General features: G+C 36.2%; 1 long non-coding RNA gene across 1 annotated transcript in view; it reads right to left on the bottom strand.

Moving 5' to 3' along the window:
* LOC115421302 (uncharacterized) overlaps window positions 1-13762 on the bottom strand; it is a 29531-nt gene extending 15769 nt beyond the window's left edge. The window contains exons 1-2 of the long non-coding RNA XR_003935664.1: window positions 13673-13762; window positions 3775-3781 (exon numbers count right to left, since the gene is read on the bottom strand). This is a non-coding gene — a long non-coding RNA (uncharacterized LOC115421302). The remainder of the gene's footprint in view (window positions 1-3774; window positions 3782-13672) is intronic.
* Between the last annotated feature and the right edge of the window lie 899 nt (window positions 13763-14661).

The raw sequence follows: 14661 nt of genomic DNA, 5'->3' as shown, positions 1-14661 counted from the left end.
ACTCAAATCATTTAAGTGCAATCACTTGCCTCAAATTGTTTGAGTAAACTCTACTTATCCGGGCTTACAGAGAACCTTGAAACTGTTTAATTTAAAAAGAAACAGTCGACCCACACATGCACACCGTTCGAGGTGCTTAGCGTTCTCTGAACACTTGTTTACGGATTGGGATTGTCTCTGTCAACTCACCATATATTTTTTATTAGTAAGTTTATTTTTCATCAATTACTAGAAATCAGTGGCGGTTGCTCGTCTTTCAGACAGGGGAAGCTCATTGTCGGCTTACATCCAAAAAAAAAAAAAAAAAAAAATTGTCAAGTTATTTAAACATACATTCGGCCCTCCGTTCCTTTTTAAGAAAACGCTCAGTGACCTTATCGTACCAAGTAGACATCTTTTCCAGGGACTGGACCAGTGTCCTCTGAATGTCCAGCAGAGCTGGGCTGCTTAGATTGCCTTGGCCCAGTGTGTTGTGGGTGTAAGACTTCAGCCTTTTTAAACAAGAGATGCTCCTTTCACTCCGACCTAGCCGACAGTTTGATTTAACTATCTACAAAACGATATTAAACTTGAACAAGAAATGACTAAATTATGGAACTGAAACAAGAAAACGCTGAAATTATGTTAAATTGAAACAAGGAAGTCCAATGAGTGTGTTTTATTTACAGTGCAAGAAATGAACGAGTAATTTTGTAGTAGTTTCTCTCTTGATTTCACAGCAGAATGTGCGACGGTATTAAACTGAACTGTGTCAGTGAAGGAGGAGATCTGAAAACAGCTGTCAATCAAACAGGATTCAGCCTTTCGACCGATCCTCCAATCAGCACGTGGGATTCTGGCATCCAGCCCGGCCGAGCTCCGCCCACAGCTCCATTCACCCACAGAGACTCCCGGCGTCCGGGGGCGGGACAACATTGTGGCATTTATCCAATTACCATCCAGTTTTGAGGCAATGAAAAAAACGGTTCCACTCAGTCCCATTGAAGTGCATAGACACCCGCAGTCTATGGACAAATCCACTGAGCAGAGATCGAATGAGAAAACAGCGCAACAGGAATGTATGAGAAGTGAACATCTAGTCTGTTGGTTTGTGATAAAGCTGATTCTGAACGAACTCATCTGTGAGATGAACGTGTTCTAACACATTTGTAGTCAATGAAATGTCAACACAACCGAACATATTTAACCATTTAATCTGAGTCATTTTAGGGGCTTCCCTTGCAGTCTACAGGGTGGAGAAGTAAAATTTACAATATTTTGAGGCAGGGATTGAAAGACAGTGTATGACCAATTAGTTTATCGAAAGTCATGAGAATTTATTTGCCACAAGAAAATGTACATAATAGAAAATGTTTTTATTCTATGTGTCCTCCTTCTTTCTCAATAACTGCCTTCACACGCTTCCTGAAACTTGTGCAAGTGTTCCTCAAATATTCGGGTGACAACTTCTCCCATTCTTCTTTAATAGTATCTTCCAGACTTTCTCGTAATAGTTTTGCTCATAGTCATTCTCTTCTTTCCATTATAAACAGTCTTTATGGACACTCCAACTATTTTTGAAATCTCCTTTGGTGTGACGAGTGCATTCAGCAAATCACACACTCTTTGACGTTCGCTTTCCTGATTACTCATATGGGCAAAAGTTTCTGAAAAGGTATGGATAATAGTGTTAGGTATGATTATGACATGAATATATGTTTGGTTCCAAAACAACTGACGTAGTGCCTGCTGAGAAAAAACAACTAAATGTTCATTGTAAATTTTGCTTCCCCACCCTGTATGAGAAATCGCCACTGCTAGAAATTCCAGGAAACCCCAAGGTTGAAAAACACTGGGTTAAATGCACCAAATCTAGAGGGAAACTCTTGCATCTTGCCTGTTTTGATCTAATCTTCATGTTTTGACAGGAGGTATATTTTCCTGTCAATGTCTCTCATAACTGTCATTACCATAAAAACCGTCTCCTGAAATGGTTCATCTTCAAATAACAGAAACTAAAGCTTCGGCTGATTTACGGCTGCTTTGGTTTACTTTTCAAAACAGTCTACGTTCCAGACATGCGGCCTGAGTAATTCTTGTGTCAGTGGCTACGCCCCAACCTCTCAGCTCCCCTCTCATTAGCTTGACCTTTTACCCTGCAGTTTTAATAATCCACAGTATTACTACCCCTGGTGACCCATGCATATTTATAAAGCCCTCATTATGCCATCACTCAAAGTAATCATTATCCTGGGGCCTATTATAGCAGATTTTTGGCACTATCCACCGCGGGACTGTTTTTCAACACACACACGGCACAACAAGTGTGCTTGGCAGACTTTACACCTTGGGGGGGGGGGGGGCACGGGGATCACAGGTGGCACTGAACGGTGACAGAGAATAAACCTTACACATATTGTTCAACATATTATGTTAAGATTATCTGGCCAGAAGAGCAAAAGAGGATAAAACCATGATGCTCATAGCGGTTTTGGCTATAAACCTAGGTAATTTCTTCTCTCATTGCCTTCAAGGTCTTTTGCATAGTTGTTCTTACTTTCCAGCTCAGTAACTACACTAACAATCCCCTCTCTGGGTTGCGATTCTGCTTCTTTTATTTGCTTTTAGCTGGGTATTGATTGCCCCTGTTCCTGCTGTTGTCTGTGAATCAAAGATACAATGTCTATTGTTGTTTTCCAGATGTATCGCGGTGCTCATATTGCTCGTATTTGGATTGTGTGCATTGTCTGATTATACTCTGTGTATTACTGTGTTGCTTGCAGCTGTGCTACTGATGGCCTGCTGTTAATAGTTCTGCCTTCCCTTGTCCTTCGCTGTGTTGTTGTATACTTTGTTTTGTTTGTTTGCTTTCTTCTTCTGGCTTTTGATATTTTTTTTCTTTGGACACTGCTGCTTTACACCACAAGATATCACAACACCACAACACCAAATCCCTGAGAATAATCTCTAAGATTTCAAACCGGTCTATTGATCAGATGCAGTTAATCGTATTAAAAGTGCCGTGTCAAATGTTGTAGTAAACACGTAAAAGTTATGCTGATAATTAGTGTTTATAAGAAAAGAACAAAACAAAAAGAACAGCATGAGGGTTTGAAGCTTATGAAGGATGTGGAATCTGTAGTCTTTCACACTCTACATCTCAACTCATTTTAGTTCAGGGGCCGTATTTAGCCCAATTTGATCTTAAGCGGGCCAGACCAGTAAAATAATGACTTAATAACCTATAAATAATGACAAATCCAAGTTTTTCTTTTTGTTTTACTACAAAAAAACCCCAATTAAATTATGAAAATATTTACATTTTACAAAAAAGATGTGAATAACCTGAAAAAACAGAAATTTCATATAAAAAACTAGAAGCACTCAGAGAGCGCAGACCTCCGCCAAGGCTGATCAGTGCCCCCCCCCCCGATCACCACCAAAATTTAATCATTTCTTCCTTATCCCATTTCCAACAAACCCTGAAAAGTTCATACAAATCTGTCCATAACTTTTTGAGTTATGTTGCACACTAACGGACAGACAAACAAACAAACAGACAAACAAACAAACAAACAAACCCTGGCAAAAACATAACCTCCTTGGCGGAGGTAATTAGTGCAATTTTAACAATATTAAGCCTGGACTTATTATTTATACATGTACATTTATACACAATGTTCCATAAACATTTAGTAACAGGCAGCATATTGTTAAAATTTTGGAGTTTGGAACTAAAATTTAAACAATTTCTACAATATTCCATCTCTTATTATTAACACAACTCCAGATCACAGTGGATCTATAAATGCACAAAAAAAATTTAGTAACAATTAACAATTTAGTAACATCATTTGTTTTTATTTATGTATTTATTTGCATTTTATTGTGAAAGAATAGTTTTGTAAATGTAAATATTTTCACAGTGTAATGTTATTTTTTTCACTTAAATTTTTTCCACATAATTTTTCACAAAGAAAATCTGTAGTTGTCATTATTTATGGGTTATTGTGTTGTTATTTTTACTGTAGATCACATTGGTCTGTATGTGAAACCTGAACTAAAATGATTCGGACAACCTGGACTGTTCAGGTTCATTTTTGCACTTTCATCCTGCGGGGCCGGAATGGAACCTTTGGCGGGCCAGATTTGGCCCCCGGGCCGCATGTTTGACACCTGTGTTATACAACAGTGACTGTAACCCGTAAAGACCCAAACCATCTACTGATCTGAACTGTTTAATACCTGTTGATCCATTAACTCTATAAATACATGTAAATAATTGGTGTAAAATGTAGTTTTTCATCTTTTCATAGTCATCAAATATGACCCATTTGGACGTTCAGAGGCTCCGTAGTTACCATGGAAACACCGTCATCGTCGACAACATTAATTCATCAGTAAAACCCATGGAGTTGGATCAATGACAGTGGATGGACACACTTGGTTTATGTTCAGTTAATGATAGATTTGATGAAAAAGTCACTTTTTCTTTAGTTTTCTCTATTTCTGATATAATAACCTTCAACTTTAATCACAGCTTTAAAGAACATCTACATCAGGGGCAAGGTTATTATCGTTAACGAAAACGAACGAAATGACGAAAACTAAAATTGAAAAAACATTTTCGTTAACTGAAATTAATAAAAACTCTAATTAAAAGAAAAAGACGATAACTAACTGAAACTGTATCGTGAGCTTACAAAACTAACTAAAACGTATAAAAATTATGGATACAATTCCCTTCGTTTTCGTCTTTGTCAATGTCGGATTGATTTCAAATTGATTTATTTGGCTCCAGCAGTTTTAGCTGGTGACACCATACAACACTACACAGTCTGTCATGTGTGGTCACTGGTGGTTTCCAGTTGTCTTCTGGTCCCCACTCTACCTGGAACATACAGACTAAAGCTGGGACAAAGCAGCACAGTCCTGTCTGGGGTTTACTGTAGTGATGAATGGGTCGGGTTTTTTTTTTTTTTTTTGGCGTACCGTGTGTGTGCGCGTGAGTGACAGAGACAGAGCAGAGCTAAAGGACAGAGTCAGTGTTGAACTAGCATCCAGGTTAAAACTGGAGAGTTTATCACCATGAAAAGGCCTTCCAAGCCCTGAACTGCACAGTTTAGAAGAGGAGAAAAGAGGAGGATGAAAACTAATCCAATTACAGAGGTATGGAACCTGTTAGAATGTTCAAAAACGTTTGATGTTACTAGCTACAGCTAGCTGAACTGAACTGAAGCAAAGTTGGCTAATAATGGAACTGGAGATGATTAAGAGATGAGAGATCTGCTAAGGTGTGGTTTACTGATGATGGACTGGGTTATATATGTTTATAAGTGGTTTATATATGTTCCTATCTGCTTTAACTGCTGGTTAGCTGGTTTATAATAGGTTCCTATCTGCTTTAACTGCTGGTTAGCTGGTTTATATATGTTTCTATCTGCTTTAACTGCTGGTTAGCTGGTTTATATATGTTTCTATCTGCTTTAACTGCTGGTTAGCTGGTTTATATATGTTCCTATCTGCTTTAACTGCTGGTTAGCTGGTTTATATATGTTCCTATCTGCTTTAACTGCTGGTTAGCTGGTTTATAATAGGTTCCTATCTGCTTTAACTGCTGGTTAGCTGGTTTATATATGTTTCTGTCTGCTTTAACTGCTGGTTAGCTGGTTTATATATGTTTCTATCTGCTTTAACTGCTGGTTAGCTGGTTTATAATAGGTTCCTATCTGCTTTAACTGCTGGTTAGCTGGTTTGTATATGTTTCTATCTGCTTTAACTGCTGGTTAGCTGGTTATATATGTTTCTATCTGCTTTAACTGCTGGTTAGCTGGTTATATATGTTTCTATCTGCTTTAACTGCTGGTTAGCTGGTTTATAATAGGTTCCTATCTGCTTTAACTGCTGGTTAGCTGGTTTATATATGTTTCTATCTGCTTTAACTGCTGGTTAGCTGGTTTATATATGTTTCTATCTGCTTTAACTGCTGGTTAGCTGGTTTATATATGTTTCTATCTGCTTTAACTGCTGGTTAGCTGGTTATATATGTTTGTATCTGGTTTAACTGCTGGTTAGCTGGTTATATATGTTTGTATCTGGTTTAACTGCTGGCTGCTTTGTGCATCTCCTCTCATGCTTTGCACATCTTCGCATTGTTTCACGTAAGTGACGTTGTGTATGGATTGTACCCCCCCTCAACCTGTTATAGGGAATTTATACATTGTACGGTACATTGTGTCTCTGCTCAGGCCATGAGCCGCCCTAACCCGACCCCCAAATAAAGTGTCCAGGGTAACCCATATCCGCGCCTCACTAATTTCTTTGAATAGGATGATGAGGAAGATAAAATATATGAAATAACTAAAACTAATACTAAAACTAAACTAAACTAAACTAAAACTAAGCATTCAGAAAAAAACGATAACTAATAAAAACTAACAAACCTGCTCTAAAAACTAATTAAAACTAACTGAATAAGAGAAAAAAAAGTCAAAACTAATTAAAACTAAACTATAATTAAAAATCCAAAACTAGTATAACCTTGATCAGGGGTGTCAAACTCATTTTAGTTCAGAGGCCACATTCACCCCAATTTGATCTCCAGTGGGCCGGACCAGTAAAATAATAACAGTGAAAAAAGTAAAATTCTATTATGATCAGGTTTACATCTACAAAGTTTCTTTAAAAATCTGAATAAAATGAAAAACTTGAATTGTCTTAAGAAAAAAAAAAAGTAATTTTACCAATATTCTGCCTCGGTTTATCAGTTTATCACTTACACATGTGCGTTACAATTGCATAAAACTTTAAGTAACAGGCAGAATATTGGTCAAATTGCATTTATTTTTCTTAAGACATTTCCATTTGTTCATATTTGTTCAGGTTATTCACATTTTTTGTAAAAGTATAGATTGGTAATCTAAAAATTTTCATGTAATTTTACTTTTTCACACCAAAAAAAAAAAAGAGAAAATTTGGTGTTGTCATTATTTATAGGTTATTATGATAATATTTTACAGGTTCTGACCCACTTGAAATCTAATCGGACTGTATGTGTCTGTATGTGGAACCTGAATTAAAATGATTTTGACAACATTGATTGTTACAGTTAGTAACAGGCAGAATATTGGTACAATTCCACATAATTCTCGTAAGACATTTCAGGTTTTTCATATTTGTTTTACACTTAAAATACAGAGGAAAATGAGCTTTTTTCATTATTTATTAGTTATTATGATAGTATTTTACTGGTCTGACCCGCTTCAGATCGATGTGACCTAAAACGATTTTTACATCCTTTACTGTTAATATTTTCAATGTAATTTTTGCATTTCACAAATTCAGTCATTTGGCCCCCGGGTCTTATGTTTGACACCTGTGATCTACATGATCAGTGAATTAAAGGAGTGATATTTAGCTTCTTTTTTTTTTTTTTTTTTTTTTTTATGGAATTATGCATTTTAAAACATTTTCCTGTGTTCTACATAAACTGTAAATGCTATGCTTGGGTCTGAATTCTTCATTAATTCAACTCCACCGGTCCATCTTCAACCCTATTTCTGAGTAATGACACAAGAAAGGTCGTTTTGAGCGCTGGCCCTTTAAATGCGAATGAGTCACTTCATGCCCCACCCCCTCCTGGTTGCTGGCTGTGCTGCTCTTTCCTGTTCAACCAACAACTGAACATTTTAGGTAATTGGCTCAAAATTCGGACATATTTTCAGTTTCAGTTTCACTTTCTAACTATTAGGGTCCAAATACACAAATAAATGAACCAAAGACTAATAAACGTGGGTTTGGTAAAATATGACCCCTTTAAGACACATTTACTATAATGTAATAATATAAGTACACAATTCAATAGAGTATTACATAGGGATGGTCATTTATAGATATTTCTAGAACAATATATAAATATTTTGGGTCTGAAAATATATTATTCGTTGTATAAATTAAAAATACAGTTGCCAAGAGTCAAAATGATTGTTTCTGTTACAAACATGAAATGAATTTTGTTATTTCTATATTATTTCTACTGTGCTGGTCTGTCCCTTTCAGCCACTTATGTTCGTTAATACAACCAACAACTGAACATTTTAAGTAATCGGCTAAAAATTCGGACATATTTTCAGTTTTTACTACAACCGCTGCTGCTGATAAACAATTATGTCGTACTCGGAGAAATGTTCATCAGAAGTCTTGACCTTATATGTGCAAATGTCGTGATGTAGCTAGTTATAAAACATAACAAATTAAGAAGGAATTAAAACAGGTTGTAGAAATCCACTCGATTTTTGCCAAAATGAATATAAAGATAGCTTTGCAGCACCTAGAGGGTTCAAATTCTAACTTTATGAACTATTAGGGTCCAAATACACCAATAAATGAACCAAAGACTAATAAAAGTGAGTTTAGCAAAATATGACCCCTTTAAGACACATTTACTATAATGTAATAATATAAGTACACAATTCAATAGAGTATTACATAGGGATGGTCATTTATAGATATTTCTAGAACAATATATAATGAATATTTTGGGTCTGAAAATATATTATTTGTTGTATAAATTAAAAATACAGTTGCCAAGAGTCAAAATGATTGTTTCTGTTACAAACATGAAATGAATTTTGTTATTTCTACATTATTTCTACTTTGCTGGTCTGTCCCTTTCAGCCACTTATGTTCGTTAATACAACCAACAACTGAACATTTTAGGTAATTGGCTCAAAATTTGGACATATTTTCAGTTTTTACTACAACCGCTGCTGCTGACAAACAATTATGTCGTACTCGGAGAAATGTTCTTGACCTTATATGTGCAAATGTCGTGATGTAGCTAGTTATAAAACATAACAAATTAAGAAGGAATTAAAACAGGTTGTAGAAATCCACTCGATTTTTGCCAAAATGAATATAAAGATAGTTTTGCAGCACCTGGAGGGTTCAAATTCAAACTTTATGAACTATTAGGGTCCAAATACACCAATAAATGAACCAAAGACTAATAAAAGTGGGTTTAGCAAAATATGACCCCTTTAATTGTAGAAAAAATACATTATTTTCACAAAAAATGCTAAATTCAGAGGATAATATTATGATTATAAATGATGATGAATGACTTAAGAGTGATCATTTGGGAGCTGACACAAATGTAACACTAGGTCTTTCTGCGTTAAAGACTCATCTATGACAGTAGTAGTTTGACTCTTAATGGTATTTTCGAGTCTTCTTTGAAAACTCTGATGACTCATCGTGTACTTGGGGGGATATTGTCATGTTGCCTCCACTTAAATGTTTTCTTGAATATCCCATCCCTGTGAGTCAGGTTTGGGCTTAGCTGGTAGATATGTGTAATCGTTGGATTGTTGCTCCTCAGGGGGAGTTGGTAGGTTTGGGGGGGTTTTTTTGGAGAGGGAACAGCCTCCTGAGGTTCATGTTTTTACAGGACACATAAATATGCATCCTCCATGACCCCACCCTGCACATCAACTAATGCTGTAATCCTTTTTCTTTGCCTGTATGTAACTTGTTTTAAGACTGTTGGTGACTAGACCACTTGGATGTTGTTAGGAGTAGGGCTTAGATTAGTTTTAGGTTAGGGGAATTAACATTATTATTAACCCTTTCATGCATAGTGGTCACTACAGTGGACAGGTATTCTACAGCTGTTCTCTTGTATATACATGGATTTTGTTGTTCTTTTTGTTGTTTTTTTTTTTTTTACACATATCTTTATTAAATTTTTAAGACACTACATATCTTTTCTGACATGAATTGGTAACATTACGTGCATCTCGCCTGAGGATAAACCCCCTGTAACACAAGCCCTCCCCATAGTTTTCACACAATTTATCAGTAAATACATGTTTCTGTGCATCAAAAATTAAACGTGTGGTGTTCAGCTGATGTCATAATCATACCTAACACTATTATCCATGCCTTTTCAGAAACTTTTGCCCATATGAGTAATCAGGAAAGCAAACGTCAAAGAGTGTGTGATTTGCTGAATGCACTCGTCACACCAAAGGAGATTTCAAAAATAGTTGGAGTGCCCATAAAGACTGTTTATAATGGAAAGAAGAGAATGACTATGAGCAAAACTATTACGAGGAAGTCTGGAAGATACTATTAAAGAAGAATGGGAGAAGTTGTCACCCGGATATTTGAGGAACACTTGTGCAAGTTTCAGGAAGCGTGTGAAGGCAGTTATTGAGAAAGAAGGAGGACACATAGAATAAAAACATTTTCTATTATGTACATTTTCTTGTGGTTAATAAATTCTCATGACTTTCAACAAACTAATTTGTCATACACTGTCTTTCAATCCCTGCCTCAAAATATTGTAAATTTTGCTTCCCCACCCTGTATATAAATTAGAATATAATCAAGAAATGAGAGGAAAAAATTCATAAACAAATAATTACTCATCATTTTTCTTTTAATATAAAATGAAAACAGGTCCAACAGACCCAAACACCATAAAAGGGTTAAAGCACAACACCCTGTTCACAGAGTGGGAACAGTGTTATCTGTGTTCAAATATGAGCTGGAGCTGGATTTGGATCATCACTCACACTCTCAAAATCTGGTTCTGAAAAAAAAAAAGAAAAAAAAAAAAAAAAAAGAAGAAATAAGTGCCTTGAACTGAACAGCTAAATTCTGGGTAAAGGTAGCCCATGTGCCAAAACAAGTGTCTTCAGAGTAGGGATTCAATTTTTCATTAATTTGCTCAGAAGTATGAAGGTTTTGTCAGAGAGGCTCTTGAGGCTATTACCTGCCTGACAATGGAGAGGCTGATGAAATGAGAAGTGACAGTGTCACATACAATAGTCCATTGTACATTCAGTGACACAGTGCAGTTATTATGGCTGTTTTGGAGATCCAACCTTCAGTCAGCTGAACCAAGGTTGTGTTCATGTGCTTCAGTCCACAAGGACAGAGCCTTGGACACAAGCACACTGTGAACGCACACCAGTGAATAAGAACAACTGTGGGAGTGGATTCAACTGATGAGAGTGGACCACAGGTTTAAGGGGGGGACTGCTGTACTCATACTACTACTGGTACTACTACTACTACTACTACTACTACTACTACTACTGGTACTACTACTACTACTACTACTACTACTACTACTACTGGTACTACTACTACTACTACTACTACTACTACTACTACTACTAGTACTACTACTACTACTACTGGTACTACTACTACTACTACTACTACTACTACTACTACTACTACTACTACTGTTACTACTATTACTACTAGTACTACTACTACTACTACTGTTACTACTACTACTGTTACTACTACTACTACTACTACTACTGTTACTACTATTACTACTAGTACTACTACTACTGTTACTACTACTACTACTACTACTACTGTTACTACTACTGTTACTACTACTACTACTACTACTACTGTTACTACTACTACTACTACTACTACTACTACTGTTACTGTTACTACTACTACTACTACTACTACTACTAGTACTACTACTACTACTACTACTACTGTTACTACTAATACTGCTTGTACTAATACTACTACTGTTACTACTACTACTACTACTACTACTGTTACTACTAATACTGCTACTACTACTGTTACTACTACTGCTACTACTGTTACTACTACTACTACTACTACTACTGTTACTACTACTACTACTACTACTACTACTGTTACTACTACTACGACTACTACTAATACTACTACTGTTACTACTACTACTACTACTACTACTACTACTACTACTAGTACTACTACTACTACTAGTACTAATACTACTACTGTTACTACTACTACTAGTACTAATACTACTACTGTTACTACTACTACTACTACTACTACTACTACTACTGTTACTACTAATACTACTACTACTACTACTAGTACTGCTACTACTACTACTGCTACTACTACTACTATTACTAGTACTACTACTGTTACTACTACTACTACTACTACTACTACTATACTACTACTACTACTACTATTACAACTACTACTATGAAAAATGATTGTTTGTAGCAGAGACGATTTCTCATAGACTGCAAGGGAAGCTCGGCTTCCCCTAAAATTACTCAAATTAAATGGTTAAATATGTTCGGTTGTGTTGACATTTCATTGACTACAAATGTGTTAGAACACGTTCATCTCACAGACGAGTTCGTTCAGAATCAGCTTTATCACAAACCAACAGACTCGATGTTGTTCACTTCTCATACATTCCCGTTGTTCTGTTTTCTCATTCGATCTCTGCTCAGTGCATTTGTCCGTAGACGCTCAGCGTCCATGCACTTCAATGGGACTGAGCGGAACAGTTTTTTTCATTGCCTCAAAACTGGACGGTAATTGGATAAATGCCACAATGTTGCCCCGCCCCCAGATGCTCAGCGTCTCTGGGGGTGAATGGAGCTGTGGGCGGAGCTCGGCTGGGCTGGACGTTGAGATTCCACGTGCTGATTGGACGATCAGTTGAAAGGCTGAATCCCATTTGATTGACAGCTGTTTTCAGATCTACTCCTTCACTGACACAGTTCAGTTTAATACCGTCGCACATTCTGCTGTGAAATCGAGAGAGAAACCACTACGAAATTACTTGTTCATTTCTTGCACTGTAAATAAAACACACTCATTGGGCTTCCTTGTTTCAATTTAACATAATTCCAGTGTTTTCTTGTTTCAGTTACATAATTTAATCATTTCTTGTTTGAGTTTAATATTGTTTTGTAGATAGTTAAATCAATCAAACTGTTGGCTAGGTCGGAGTGAACTAGCTCTCAAGTCCCTGGAAAGGACGCCTCCTTGGTACAATAAGGTCACTGACCATTTTCTTAAAAAGGAACGGAGGGCCGAATTTATGTTTAAATAACTTGACAATTTTTTTGATGTAACCCGAGAATGAGCTTCCCCTGTCTGAAAGAAGAGCAGCCACCACTGGTTTGTAATAGCCAACTGTTTTTATGTTTGTGCGCAAGTTATTACATTTGTGGGATCATTATTATGTTTTTTATTACGTTTGTGGGGTTAACAGGCTCTCTATTTGGAGTTCTACCCCACTTCTCTATAGAACTAAACATGTTTTCCTGGAGGTGTGACTTATAGAGGGCAGTGAAGCTGTCTGAAGAAAAGAAGCATGGCCCATAAAGCAAAAGAATTTCATCACTGAAGTGAAAGAAACAATAGCGTCCGAGGTGGAAAACACACACATCGGCAGAGGATGAGGACCAGCTGATCTGTCAGCTCAACTAAAGAGATTTGCTGCAATTGTTGGAAAAGGATTGGACAGCAGGGGTCCGCTATAGTAGCTCAGCTCCCCCTCCCTTTATCTTCCTCTGCTCTGTATACAGGGTTCCCACAGGTTTCTACAAGTTCCATTTAAGACCTTTTTAAGACTACTAAGACAGAACTGAATGTCCATTTCACAGCCGATTTCACAGCCATACTGGAAAAAAATTGTGACTCCTAGAATTTAGGAAAATGTATTTATTTATTCCCACCGTTCCGAGTCATTTCTCAGCGGGGGTTGCAAATTTAGCAATAATTGGTTCCTAATTTCAATATAAATTGTCGAGTTGGAACGACTGGAACTGAGTCGACTAACGTTACTTTCTTTGCAGCTTTGATATTTAACAGACACATATAAACACAAAACGGCCAACACATTTACAGCAACATATCTGAAGACCTACCATACCACATTTAATACCTTTTAAAGACTTTCTTAAGGTATTAAATGCAGATTTGTACATTCAAAACTGTGTAGATTTTTTAGGACGCAGCAGGAACTCTGCTATATCTATATCAGGGGTCTCAAACATGCGGCCCGGGGACCAAATGCGGCCCGCCAAAGGTTCCAATCTGGCCCCTGGGATGAATTTGCAAAGTACAAAAATTCCACAGTCTTGAATTGAATTAAGCAAAAAATAAAATTAAATAAAATAAAAAAAATAGCTTGAATTAAGGAAAAAATCTTGAATTAAGCACACACAAAAAAAATCTTCAGTTTAGTAGAAAAATCTTGAATTATGCCAAAAAAAAAAATCTCAAATTTAGCAAAAAAATCTTTAATTAAGCCAAAAAATCTTGAATTAACAACTTCAAATTTTTGTCTTTGTTTTAGTGCAAAAAATAACATTAAATTATGAAAATATTTACATTTACGAACTATCCTGAAACAATTAAATGTGAACAACCTGAAATGTAGAAAGAAAATTAAGCAGGTTTTTAACAATTTTCTGCCTGTTACTAAGTGTTTAGTATCTTTGTAGAATTAATCCATAATGCACATGTAGAAATGATAAGTTGAGGAAGAATATTTTTAAAATTGCACTTATTTTTCTGAAGAAATTTCAGTTTTTTCAGGTTTGGATAGTTTATAAAAGAAAGTATTTTCAGAATTTAATGGGGGTTTTGGCACTAAAACAAAGACAAAAATCTGGAGTTGTCATTTCTTATAGGTTATTATGCTACACTGTAAAAAAAAAAAAAAAACTTAAAAAATGGTATTATTCCGGCAGCTAGGGTGCCGTTTGTTGTCATTTTTTACAGGTTATTATGCTATTATTTTACTGGTCCGGCCCACTGGAGATCAAATTGAGCTGAATGTGGCCCCTGAAAGAAAATGAGTTTGAGAGCCCTGATCTATATTATAAAGCA

The sequence above is a fragment of the Sphaeramia orbicularis genome, chromosome 6 (genome assembly GCF_902148855.1).
Source record: "Sphaeramia orbicularis chromosome 6, fSphaOr1.1, whole genome shotgun sequence".
Lineage (NCBI taxonomy): Eukaryota > Metazoa > Chordata > Actinopteri > Kurtiformes > Apogonidae > Sphaeramia > Sphaeramia orbicularis.
This window is presented reverse-complemented; position numbering and strand designations above follow the sequence as displayed.